Raw genomic sequence first — 12,377 nt, 5'->3', positions numbered from 1 at the left:
GCATCATTGCATAACGTATTGTTACGCCTGGTCGTTGTTTTTTTTTTTTAAATCTCGGGACTGTCGTCTGTAAGGTCAAGAGTCAGTTTTAATATAAAGGTCCTTTTTTTTTTAAGGATATCTCAGTTTTCGCGTTAACATCTGTTGTTAAGCTTTCTACATAACATTATGGAAAGCCCCAGTTACTTATACGTATGAACGAAAATAATCTAATGTTGTTTTTTTTTTGGGGGGGGGGGGGGGAGAGTCGCGGCGTATTGATAAATTGTAAAAAGGGGTCGGCGAGAAAAACAGGTTGAGAGCCGCTGTACTAGATGGAATAATAAAAATAAATAAAAACAAAAAAACAGGAAGGGAATTTAAATCGAACTTGTGTGTGTGTATTTATTATGGGAGCAATGCCAACTCATTAATCTTATGCTAATTATGCCTACTTAACATTGTGATAAGAGCTATGAAGATTAAGATCTTAACAAAAACAAACACTTTTTTTGTCTGACGTGGCCTAAGTGCAAACGTCTGTTGGCTCTCCAAATTTTGTGATATAGACTTCACAAGATCGTCACAATGGTTTCTAGTTCCAATTCCGCTGTGCTTAACTTCATCACTTGAAATATGTAGGACGTAATTATCTTCTTTTTTTTTTCGAAGAAAGATAAGAAGATCACCAGCCGACATGCAAAAGATTGAGTGTAGTAGGCTACGAGGGCGGAATGGGTGTCAAAATCGGCCCGAGCTTTTCTATACAATCCGACCCACAAATTCTAGATCATCTGATATGGGCATCCGATTCTGGGTCTACCCTGTCCTTAAAATCATTTTGTTATGTTTGATAATGTATCGATATAATGCAGGGGTTCTCAACCTGTGGGTCGCGACCCCTTTGGGGGTCGATTGACGATTTGCCAGGGGTCGCCTAAGACCATCGAAAAATGAATTGTTATTGTCCATTCTTCTATTGCTGTGTGAGTATACGGAAGGGGGGGGGGGTCGCGGCAGAGTTTTGGGGGGGGGGGTGTAAAAAGGGGTCGCCGAGCCTAAAAGGTTGAGAACTGCTCAAATAATGCATACAGTGAACTCTATATCTTTAAAAGACGTGTAGGCTTAATGCTGCATTTTAATCGCTAAGTATTTAAGCCCTAAAAGGATGAAGCCCACTAGTAGCACTGCCTACAGATGAAGGCTATTACATTTTTTCGGGAAATGTGTTAGATTGAAATAGCATTATACTGTAGCGTCTGCAAAAGATTTTTTTTTGAAACAGGATGCTCAGAGGGCCTTTTCATATATTATAAAACTTTTAACAATTTGATATGTGCCATAATCGTATCCATGCGGCCCTTCCGGTGGGTACCAGTCCACCAGTCACTGGCCCGAATGCCCATCTAGCCAATCCGCCACTGGGGGTAGTATATGTAATAATCTATGTTTCTTAGGGTAAGCTTGACAATTATAAATTTTTAAAAAATATACGTACAAAACAAGGTTGCAAAGACAGTTTGTGTGGAAACACAAACTCAAAATCGGCCCCCGAAGTGGTTCACCCAGGCAGGTAAAAAGGCAGGTTTCAATATTTTCAGAAAGAACATCAGAATGAAATTCTATCAAAGACAAAAGACAGAGAGAAATGGAGAAAGAAGGTTGACGGATCTTGTGTGGTACCCCAACGGTACCAAGGGATAGGTGAAAGTACAAGAGAAGTTCGATGTGAGCCTGGCCTAACTAATGCCATATAATGATTATCTAATCGTAAAGGGTCAATCTCTTATTCAAAGCCTAAAAAAAAAAAAAATTCACTTTCCTTTAGTTTAATGTCCTGTGTTGTGTGGGCAGGCCTGCATGCAGTTCACAAGATGATATGAAACACTACTGATTAATTATGTTCCACTTATACACATACTAAATAGGTTTTTTCTCTTTAAAAATAAAAGTAAACATTTCTTTGTAAATGTAGTACTTAGTATGACAGAACTTACTTATTTTAGCAATAAAAAAAAAATTTTTTGACAAAAAATCTTAAACCGTATGCATAAATGTGTTTAAAATTATGGTAAATAGTAATCTCCCTTACTAAATAGCCTCCCGTGTTTGTTACTATTAAAAGTGAATAGTTGTAGGAAAAAACTCCTTGCATAGTTGATTTTAAAAATAAAATTTTTCGCTTCCAGAAAAGAAAAAAGTAGCCGTTGCATCAGAACTTTAAATCGTCTAAAAAATCATGATGTCGAATTTTCAATATCTCTTCTAGTTTACGAGATCTAAACTGGACGAACGGACGGACAGACAGACCACACAAAACTAATAGCTTTTATTCCCCTTTCGGGAGCCGCTAACAATGAGTTAGGTTTTAGAATGACATATTGATAGCAGTAGAAGAAAAAAACAACAGATCTACATAAAAAAAAAAGGTTAGGTAAAAGTCGAACACATCACAGTGTACTCAATAGCAAGACTGTTTATGCTCAGGTTTGCAGCTGAACTGTTGTATGCGTATTAGTAGACCAATACATAATGTAACTGTTGTATGCGTATTAGTAGACCAATACATAAATGTAACTGTTGTATGTGTATTAGTAGACCAATACATAATGTAACTGTTGTATGTGTATTAGTAGACCAATACATAATGTAACTGTTGTATGTGTATTAGTAGACCAATACATAATGTAACTGTTGTATGCGTATTAGTAGACCAATACATAATGTAACTGTTGTATGTGTATTAGTAGACCAATACATAATGTAACTGTTGTATGTGTATTAGTAGACCAACACATAATGTAACTGTTGTATGTGTATTAGTAGACCAATACATAATGTAACTGTTGTATGTGTATTAGTAGACCAATACATAATGTAACTGTTGTATGTGTATTAGTAGACCAATACATAATGTAACTGTTGTATGTGTATTAGTAGACCAATACATAATGTAACTGTTGTATGTGTATTAGTAGGCCAATACATAATGTAACTGTTGTATGTGTATTAGTAGACCAATACATAATGTAACCGTTGTATGCGTATTAGTAGACCAATACATAATGTAACTGTTGTATGTGTATTAGTAGACCAATACATAATGTAACTGTTGTATGTGTATTAGTAGACCAATACATAATGTAACTGTTGTATGTGTATTAGTAGACCAATACATAATGTAACTGTTGTATGTGTATTAGTAGACCAATACATAATGTAACCGTTGTATGCGTATTAGTAGACCAATACATAATGTAACTGTTGTATGTGTATTAGTAGACCAATACATAATGTAACCGTTGTATGCGTATTAGTAGACCAATACATAATGTAACTGTTGTATGTGTATTAGTAGACCAATACATAATGTAACTGTTGTATGCGTATTAGTAGACCAATACATAATGTAACTGTTGTATGCGTATTAGTAGACCAATTCATAAATTTGTATGAGATATGTGGACGAGAGGCTGAAACGCCTGGACGTGGCGTGACGTGCGTTCACGTTGTGCCTAAAGGCAGCACGGAAAACCTTCTCCCAGATACTCCCCCCCCCCAACTGGTCGACAAAAGAGATTGGACCATAGAGTATGCTGTAAGTATGAAAGTTGTGCTATACTCCCTCCCCCCCCCCCAACTGGTCCACAAAAGAGATTGGACCATAGAGTATGCTGTAAGTATGAAAGTTGTGCTATACCACCTCCTCCCAACTGGTCCACAAAGAAAATTGGACCATAGAGCTCTGAGTATGCTGTAAGCATGAAAGTTGCGCCATACCCCCCCCCCCAACTGGTTCACAAAAGAGATTGGACCATAGAGTATGCTGTAAGTATGAAAGTTGTGCTATACCACCTCCTCCCAACTGGTCCACAAAGGAAATTGGACCATAGAGCTCTGAGTATGCTGTAAGCATGAAAGTTGCGCCATACCCCCTCCCCCCCCCCCCCACTGGTCCACAAAAGAGATTGGACCATAGCGGTGACAGCGCTCTGAGTACGCTATAAGCAAGAAAGAATGAACGGAACAATTATTGACACTATAATATATGCGACTTTCATTCTGAGTGTTTGTAGAAACACAAGGGCTAAGAAATTTAAACAAAATATTTTTTACTCAAATTTAGAGCTACAATAAACACACATCCCTCTGTCTCTCAATTTCCAACTTTCGTCATGTGTTCACTCCTATTTATGCTATAATTTATCAACTCCAAGGTCTTACTTGTGTCATCAGAATTTGTCAACCAATAAAAACACGCTCGCGCGCACAGTCTGCATAACAAGGTTTATGATACCACACATATAGGCCTAAAGGTAAATAAATAAATAAAAGCCTACCAATTAAGATAACAAAAGAAATAATTTGGCTATCTAGCTATGACAGACTAAGGGTGTAAATAAAGAGATAGGCCTACTCAAACTAGAAGACAAGATGAAAGACATGAAAAATAAAGATTACAAAAGAGAGTTTGTGAAACACAAACTCTGAGGCAATCTCCGTAAGGCCCACCCAAATTTTATATTTTAAGAAATGCAGATAAAAAAAAAAGGTTTCAATATTTTCAGCTCTAATATAAGAAGCCAATAAATTCAAACTGTCAGTAACCACAGTCCACCACCCTCCATACAAAACAGACGTGAGCGGGGGAGAAGGGGTTGCCACCGTGGTTGTCAAGTTTGGCCGGCTGACATTGTTCTTATTAATATTGCATTGTTTATAATCATGAACTGGAAGGCTAAAGCTAAGCGATTAAATCTCGTATAACGGATATGAATCAGTTCAAATTATCAATAGAAATCTAAACAATTATTTCAACGGAAACCTAAAAATAGGGCCTATTAAACTGACAGATTTTAACTTGTTAAGAATAGACAGGCAGAAAAAACTAATAACTTCGAAACTGTGGATCACATTTTCTAAGAATTATCCCGGTATCAAGATTTAGTTCTTGGTATAGTCATTAGTATAATTATATGGTTTAGTCTTCTAAATCTAAATCACAGATCAATCAACATGATGACAAATCTTCCAAGAAAAGGTAAATAAACAGAAAAGATTGTTGACAACTCAAAATATTGTAGGCCCACATGCGTAATGTTGTACACCTTAAATTGTTACATGAATGTTCATGTAAGTTTCATCTAAATCTTAAGATCGCAAACAACAACATGTAGAGGATGACACAATTACATTTAATCTTGTTAAGTAATCATGCATTTGAGAGCTGGCAAATTTAGTAAGCTACAGGTGGATGAGTAAACTCAGGTGTACCTTAAGTAAACATCTTTGGACCATTGCTGCTACTAATTTACATGAATGACCTACCTTGTGACATAAGATCAAGAAAGTCCTTACCGAGTACAGGGACAGAAGACGAAAAGAAAACAAATAGATCCACAGCGGACAGAGATAGACCCATAGCGGACAGGGATAGATCCACAGCGGACAGAGATAGATCCACAGCGGACATAGATAGATCCACAGCGGACAGAGATAGATCCACATCGGACAGAGATAGACCCACAGCGAACTGAGATAGATCCACAGCGGATAGAAATAGGCCCATAGCGGACAGAGATAGATCCACAGCGGACAGAGATAGATCCACAGCGGACAGAGATAGATCCACAGCGAACTGAGATAGATCCATAGCGGATAGAAATAGGCCCACAGCGGACAGAGATAGATCCACAGCGGACAGAGATAGATCCACAGCGGACATAGATAGATCCACAGTGGACAGAGATAAACCCACAGCGGACAGAGATAGACCCACAGCGGAGAGAGATAAACCCACAGCGGACAGAGATAGATCCATAGCGGAGAGAAAATAGACCCACAGCGAACTGAGATAGGCCCACAGCGGACAGAGATAGATCCACAGCGGACAGAGATAGATCCACAGCGGACAGAGATAGATCCACAGCGGACAGAGATAGATCCACAGCGGACAGAGATAGACCCACAGCGGACAGTGTATGCTGGTCGCAATGGATTTTCGTGGTCGTGTGAAATATTGCAATCATCTCTGAATTTCCGAATGGAAACAATTTTCAAATATCCCCTCAAATATCATTGGGGTAGATGATGTAAAGGTCACATCTGTTTCTGTGGCCCACAGTTAACGAGGGTGTCATGCGGCCAGCACAACGACCAACCATCTTTTATTTTCTCCAACGAATGTCAGTTACCCTTTAGAGCTGTGGGGATTCCGAGTAGCCCTAAAAATCCCGAAATTAAAAATCACGGTCTTCACCAGGATTCGAACCTGGGACCCTCGGTTCGGAAGCCAAGCGCTTTACCATTCAGCCACCCGCGTCTCCAAGACATTACAAAACGTTAATTTCATTGGACGCATTATCGAACTATTACCAAACTTAATTAACTTGTCACGCAGTGGTTCCCAAACGTTTTCCTTAACGGAACACTTCGCACTTTCTGAGTATTTAGCGGAACACTTCGCACTTTCTGAGTATTTAGCGGAACACTTCGCACTTTCTGAGTATTTAGCGGAACACTTCGCACTTTCTGAGTATTTAGCGGAACACTTCGCACTTTCTGAGTATTTAGCGGAACACTTCGCACTTTCTGAGTATTTAGCGGAACACTTCGCACTTTCTGAGTATTTAGCGGAACACTTCGCACTTTCTGAGTATTTAGCGGAACACTTCGCACTTTCTGAGTATTTAGCGGAACACTTCGCACTTTCTGAGTATTTAGCGGAACACTTCGCACTTTCTGAGTATTTAGCGGAACACTTCGCACTTTCTGAGTATTTAGCGGAACACTTCGCACTTTCTGAGTATTTAGCGGAACACTTCGCACTTTCTGAGTATTTAGCGGAACACTTCGCACTTTCTGAGTATTTAGCGGAACACTTCGCACTTTCTGAGTATTTAGCGGAACACTTCGCACTTTCTGAGTATTTAGCGGAACACTTCGCACTTTCTGAGTATTTAGCGGAACACTTCGCACTTTCTGAGTATTTAGCGGAACACTTCGCACTTTCTGAGTATTTAGCGGAACACTTCGCACTTTCTGAGTATTTAGCGGAACACTTCGCACTTTCTGAGTATTTAGCGGAACACTTCGCACTTTCTGAGTATTTAGCGGAACACTTCGCACTTTCTGAGTATTTAGCGGAACACTTCGCACTTTCTGAGTATTTAGCGGAACACTTCGCACTTTCTGAGTATTTAGCGGAACACTTCGCACTTTCTGAGTATTTAGCGGAACACTTCGCACTTTCTGAGTATTTAGCGGAACACTTCGCACTTTCTGAGTATTTAGCGGAACACTTCGCACTTTCTGAGTATTTAGCGGAACAATTCGCTTTTTTTTTTTTTTAGAGAGATTGATTCACGTGGTGGCCTACTAGTCAATCGTTCCAGTAGTTCTTGGTACATCTATTCAGGCCTCGCGGAACACTAGAGTTCCGCGGAAAACAGTTTGGGAAACACTGAACTAGTGACTATATAAACTGTGTGAGTATTGTATTGTTAGCAGTTTCAAGAAGAAGAAAGCGGAAGGACAAAATTGCAAGTACTTAAAGACTGAGAAGTTTTGCTTGAGTGGCACTTCAAAGTTTGATAAGCCTAGCACTGAGATACTATACATCTAGCGTTGCTGGAGTGTCACAGTACGTGGAAACCACAACTTAAGATTTAGGTTTATAAGATCTGTGAACAATTTTCTGGATTAAAGGATAAATAGGCCCAGTGAGAGAAATTAACTGAATTAACTCTTTCGCTACTAATTGACTATGCCAGCGTTGATTTGACCCCATTAAGCTATATCGATCTTTGGAATTATTAACTTTAATTTGAGTTATGTAAAAAGCGGATACATTTCCCTATAATTCGATACCAAATATAACATTTTTTTTTTATATCATACAAAAAAAAAATATATAAGTTTCATCATAACAGTGAAATACAACTGAGTAAAAAAAAAATAATTTTATCGCAACGAGTAAAATAATTACGGAGAGAAAGAGTTAAACGGTAAAAAAAAAAAATGGTAAAAAAAAAGGATATCAAGAAAAAAAGTAAAGTTCCCCTTTTATACCTTGCGATCTATAGGGCAGGTGATATAAAGGTAATCTGTTGGCCTACGGTTAACAAGGGTGTCATGTATTCAGCACAATGACCAACTGCCTTTATTTTCCCCAACTAATGTCAGGTACCCATCAGAGCTGGGTGAAAGCTGAGGCGCCCAAAGATCCAGAAATTATAAATTTTTAGTCTAGACCAGGATTCGAACTCGAGATCCACGGTTCAGAAGTCAAGCGCTTTATCGCCCAGCCACCGCTCCCCCAAGATCAAGAAAGGGCGAGGAAAAGGATAAGAAAAAAAAAAGGGTAAAGAAATCGAGAATAGTGTCCCTTGCAACCAATAGGACATGATATGAAGGTCATCTGCTATCATGACCGACAGTTAACGATGGTATCATGTGGCCAGCACAACGATCTACCGCCTTTACTTTCCCTAATTAATATCAGGTACCCATTTGAGTTAGGTAGACTTAGGGGCGTCTAAAACTCCTGAAATTCAAAATATCAGCCTTCGCCGAGATACGAACCTGAGACAACTCCGTTCAGAAGACCATTGCGTTTACCACTCAACCACATACAATGTGCGTGTGTGTGTGTGTGAGAGAGACAGAGAGAGAGAGAGAGAGAGAGTTTGTGAGAGAGATATTAAAATGATAGTCATAAAATATTAATATTAATTAAGTCTATACATTGAAAACGATTAACAATTTATTTCAAACTTAGTGTACTCCAAATATAAAACTGGGGACAAGCTCCGCTATTTCTTCCCTAAACAATAGTTTTGACTAGTATTTAATTTGAATGCTCAATTTCGATTGGAAAAAAAAAAGTGTATTTAAAAATTCTAAATCAAATAGTCCACTAGCCTTCTAAAGTGCATGACTCAATGCGGATCGTCATAAACTTGAAAGAAGAGTTCTATACGGTAATAAATTTTTTTTGTTTCGTTTCTGTATGATACTAAATTCCGTCTTTATTTTTGCATTGATTAACGATACGTAATTAATTCTCTTACCCAATTCTCCCCCCCCCCCCACACACACACCAAAAAAAAAAAACGTGACTACATATGCATTCTCTTCTTTATAACATCTGCTGCCCTTGACGACAGTCAAACCAATTACCGTTCACTAAAAGTGATTCATTGTTCATGACGGCTGCTTGGTAGTGTGTCATTTGCTCCGGAACTGTCGTCACGACGGACCCTGGTTCGAGCCTAATTACCTGTCTGTTTCCCCAGGACTCCTTCAATGCCATTATGCCTCGGAACGGGCTTGCACTTTTTCTCCAGCTGTCATTAGAAAACGATGGGTGTTTACCTACTGAATGTTTACCTTCAGTGTGTTTACCTACTGTGTGTTTACCTTCAGAGTGCTTACCTACTGTGTGTTTACCTACTGTGTGTTTACCCATTGTGTGTTTACCTACTAAGTGTTTACCTTCAGATTGTTTACCTTCTAAGTGTTTACCTTTAGAGTAATTACCTTCATGGTGTTAATCTTCTGAGTTTTTACATTCAGGGACATCATTCCAACTGATCCCAAACTATTGAAACCATCGGTACCGGAAAATGCAGAGACATTACTCAAAGAACGACAGATGAGAAGCAAAGTGAAATACGATGCAAAAGCAAGACTGCCTAAAGATTACTCTGTCGGAGAGAAAATGAGAGTTCGTATAGGACAAACATGGCAGAAAGCAAAACATTCATCACCCAGATCTTACATCATAAAGACAAACGATGGAAAAACCTACAAAGGAAATCAACGCTTTTTAAACAAGAGTTTCAAAGAAGACATCTCTGGGTACCATGATACCGATGAAGACAATGAACGGCAAACGAAACAGACAGTTATAACGTCTAGAGAACTTGTTGTGTCAGTCAAAACAACCAGAAGTGGTCGAGTTGTTAAAGTTCCTTGTAGATATCAATCTTAAGAACTTTAAAAGGAAGGATGTGATAACAGCTTTAAAAGGAAGGATGTTCTGTTTATATTGCGTCATTGTTTGCTGTGGATGTTTTGTGAGAGAGTACTTAAAAGGATGTGACGAAATAAAATGATAGTCTTCAATATCTACTTATATCAGCGGTTCTCAACCTTTTATGCTCGGCGACCCCTTTTACAATCCCCCACTTATCCGCGACCCCCCCCCCCCATACACACAGAGCAATTGAAGAATAAAAAATAACAATCCATTTTTTTCAATGGTCTTTGGCGACCCCTGGCAAATTGTCAATCGACCTCCCAAGGGGGTCGCAACCCACAGGTTGAGAACCCCTGACTTATATCAACACAAAGTCTCTGTTTATTAATTATTATTATTAATGTCTACAGTATTTTATTTATTTCTCTGTGACAACAGAACAAGTTGAAATATTGTCTTTCGGGACATAAACTGCCATTGTATATATCATTTTGTTTCACTCTTTACTTTTACAAGCAAATGTTCGAATATTGTAGAGTTTAAATTGGCTTTTATGTAAAGGATTTTCTTTTTAAGCAGTGGTCCTATGTGACTAATGGAGGACCTTTTAGTCGAGGCTGCCTATTATATTGAGCCCATTTATTAGGGGCTACTTTGACAGAGCACATATTGTAGCAAAACTCTTTATAGAAACACAGTTCAAAGAAACCATTACAGCCCATTCGCTTGGCATCAAAACCATAGTGGACCATATGTGTAAAGACTGTTAAGCTTGTGACTGTAACAATGAAAGCAGGCCTCCTAGGGTATTAGTAGGCTATTTATTTTTTTCTTGAAGCAGCTAAGCCAGCGGCAAATACATCGTCTCCACTCCTCGAAGTTAACACACCTCATCCGTGCGCAAGGAAAGGGGTAGATCTAATAGGAACATATTCTCCCTTTACCTTCCCGCCCATACCCAGCAGTTCTGTTTTTTTTTTAACTTCCGGCTAAATAAACGTAGATAATTAAATGGCTGATCAACCTTTTGCTCCCTGTCCTTGACCTTTTATTAATCGTTTGCATCTGCCAAATTTTAAAGGCGTAAGTGGCTGATAATTAAAAACATCTTCAAAATTGTTATATCAGCATTCATCCATATTATGATATAGATCTACTTATAGACGCAAATAGTGATTTAACAAATCCGCGAAACTTCTGTCTTTAAGCAGTAGGCCTGTCGAGAATGGACCTCATTCACCAATCGTAAACAAACATTTAGCCACGTGATAATATTGATAAAACAATGAAAAAAAAAACGTATCACGTGATAGCCTTTATGGATTACGTAATTTGTATAGAAGAGATAGAGAATCTCGAGGCTAAATGTTGTTTGTTTACGATTGGTGAATGAGGTCCATTTATTTGTTTATATATCGATTGTCACCCCTACTGTCCGTAGTGTTTGCTCTCATGTAAGATTGTGTACTGACTATATCTTCTGTGTCTTGACCTTGACTATGTGTGTAATCATTTTCCTCATTCAGTATAATAAAGCTTTAGATGTTAACATTGTCTTTGTTATATTAAAGTACGACAAGGCCTAAATGCATTTATCATCAAACACCTATTATGAAACATTTTTGTTTTGTTTTAATTAGAACAAGACTATTACCTTGATTGTACAATTCATATGCCGCTGAAATCATATTTCAGTATAGTTTTAGTAGGTCTACTCTTAAGTTGAATGAATCCTTTGGGTGGCGATATCTATTATATCCTCGTGAATAACAACAACAAAGAAAGATCCATCTTACATTTTTAAAGCTGATGCCTCCATCTAACCGCGCTCTGGGAAAGAAGTAGCATGAACGTGTCCTAGCATATGGAATAAGAAATGTGTTCTCATCTTTGAGTCTTTCTGGGTACTGGAGTTTTGTAATGCTGTGTTTATTGTATTATGTAAAAGGTTTTTCATCTATTCTCATTTGATGTATATCAATAGGTTTATCCTTCAGTTATTATGACATACTCAATTAGACCTCACCCATTTCCTTTTTTTCTTCAAACCATTTCCTTTGGGTTAGTAAATACATCTAAATAGCTTCTTCCTGGTTTAATAGTGTCAGGTAGGTCTACAATATAAAAAAAAAAAAAATCAGTCCGGAAGCTGGACCTATAAGGAAGATCGTGCGGAAACTGGAAGGTAGATGTGCTATAATCATCCTGGGCCGGAAGTCTCATGTTGAGAGCTGCTATCAAGATTTTATGGTCTACAAAACAAACGAACAAATTAGATCTACTAACGCTGAGGCCATGTTTGTTTCATTGTTTAGTGTCTAGTACCCCGGTATAACTCACTTTTTTTTTTTCTTCTAAGAAACTTAGACTTTCTTCTTTAGAATCATCTCTCTTTTTCTAATCAGCATCATCATTT

The sequence above is a fragment of the Biomphalaria glabrata genome, chromosome 10, assembly GCF_947242115.1.
Source record: "Biomphalaria glabrata chromosome 10, xgBioGlab47.1, whole genome shotgun sequence".
NCBI lineage: Eukaryota > Metazoa > Mollusca > Gastropoda > Planorbidae > Biomphalaria > Biomphalaria glabrata.
Note: the sequence above shows the minus strand (reverse complement) of the source record.